We start from the raw sequence: 2,038 nt of genomic DNA, 5'->3' as shown, positions 1-2,038 counted from the left end.
TATTGATTATTTTAGATTGTGAACTGTGAAGGACTTTGGGCAACTTTTGTTCTATTAAATGGTGCTACATAAATAAATTAATTAAAATGAACTCTGGACATCAAGAGACAAACAGAGGCTGTTGTATGTTTATTGTTGATCCATAAAACATAGTGAAAAAGGTAACACAAGTAGTATCTCCTTTTGGAAAATAACCTGCAAACTGCCAAACCACCAGTCGGTACTATTCTCTTTAAAATGAGCAGAAGAACTTTGTGCAAACTGTTTAATGGCATAATAAACAAACAAAACACCTCACAGATGTCACAACAGAACAAGTCTGATTACATTTTACAGTACAGACATCTTTTAAATTTGGTTACATATAGCACATCAAACATTACAGGTTGATGTTTATTTATATAGTATTTTTTACAAAATTCATAAAAAAAATTGCTCATGCGTATAAGTCACTGTCATTAAGGAGGAGAATGTAAAAAAAAATCACTTAAGGATTAGCAATGAAAGAACAATAAATAAGTTATACAAAATACAAAATAAGTTTGTATAAAAATATACACCTTACTTCTGCATCCCGACAGTTAAGATGGAGGGAATGCTAATGCGGGGATGCAGTGGTTTAGATCTCACTCTCATATGTGTGTAAGTACGTTTTTAAAGAGAGGATCTCCTCATAGGTCCTGCTAGTGCGACGATAAAAGTCCAGTCCTGTAAGTAACTCCACATCTCTTATACGTGCTGTGTGTGTCTTTATCAGTTCCTCGACCCACTTTGTCTCGTCCTCTGAACTCTGGATGAAGAGAAGTGTTAAACACTCAAAAAGCAGTTCTTGTCTGTTATTGTACAGCGAACCTGCACAATTTTAACTCACTCAAATTATTCAGCTTCTGCATCAAAGGATATGCTGGGTTAATTTCATCCTATTTTCTATGTGCCACATCTGTGACTTGCTGTTGTGTACCACTACAGACAATAAAAATGATTAAAGTTGACATGAATGTAACCTGGGGCAGGTGGGGTTGGTAAATGGTTTTATTAGCAGAATTTTATTAGCATATTTACAGTACTATCAACAGTGGCACTGTCAGACTGCCCGTATAAGCTTCCATTCACAAATATATTTACTGGAAACGTGTCTTAATCAATAGCATGGCAGAGGAGAGGAGAAAAGAGAAGAGAAGAGGACTCACATTACAGCTTTCATCATTATCTGATCGGTGTGGAAGGATGAAAGAGAACACACTGAGAGGACCAACACAGGAGTCAACAGTCTGTGTGTAATCCAGACAACTTGTAACCACAATGTAGTAATGACTTGGGATTTGCACAGAGCCACTGACATACCTGTAAACAAAGGAAGAGTTACATACTCAGAATGAAGGATTATATAAATTCAAGTACATCTTAGGACTTGTACCACTTGTTGTCAACTAGCCTTCAATCAGATAACTTCAGTTGCAGCATGGATCTGGCAATGGAGATAAGCATGCATTCATCACACACACCACAGACATTCTCCTTACTCACATACTGTTTGTTAAAGCAGCATTGCCAGAAACAGCAAAGACTGTTGATGCTGCATGTGGAGTCATTCACATAAGATAAACACTGACTCAAAAACCTGTCAACTGCTGGTGCACTTAAATGAGCTAATTTATAAGCGATAAGTCTAAAACCGTGAAGACAACTTACTGTTTTATTGTCTCTGCTGTATCCCTAAGACCATTGTAGTCATAGTCGAAGATGGGTCCAACAACCACATTCACTCCATTTCTCTCAGTAGCATAACGTCTCACAAGTGATTTCTGAAAATAACCCCACACACCTGAAACAACCAAACAAAGCTATAAGAGAGCGATATATAGACAGAAATATGAATTGTTAAAAGACAGATAGGAAGAGATATGGATCTTTAAAGGACAGAACAAAGAGATTAGAGATTAGCACAATGATTTGAATTTCAGAATTTCTAAGTACTGTGAAGTACAAGTTTGTTGCAAATCTGAAAATTAATATGAAACATGGAAGAGAAGAAAAA

General features: G+C 36.3%; 1 long non-coding RNA gene across 1 annotated transcript; it reads right to left on the bottom strand.

The window, feature by feature from the left end:
- Window positions 1-441: 441 nt before the first annotated feature.
- On the bottom strand, window positions 442-1,819 carry LOC107679219 (uncharacterized). The gene is made up of 3 exons (XR_001633023.1): window positions 1,693-1,819; window positions 1,191-1,344; window positions 442-790 (listed from the first exon to the last, which is right to left on the bottom strand). It is a non-coding gene; the product is annotated as an uncharacterized LOC107679219 (long non-coding RNA).
- Window positions 1,820-2,038: the final 219 nt, after the last annotated feature.

This window comes from Sinocyclocheilus anshuiensis, unplaced genomic scaffold (genome assembly GCF_001515605.1).
Source record: "Sinocyclocheilus anshuiensis isolate Anshui unplaced genomic scaffold, SAMN03320099.WGS_v1.1 scaffold6054, whole genome shotgun sequence".
Lineage (NCBI taxonomy): Eukaryota > Metazoa > Chordata > Actinopteri > Cypriniformes > Cyprinidae > Sinocyclocheilus > Sinocyclocheilus anshuiensis.
The sequence above is the reverse complement of the archived record's forward strand: the minus strand, read 5'-3'. Positions and strand labels throughout refer to the sequence as shown.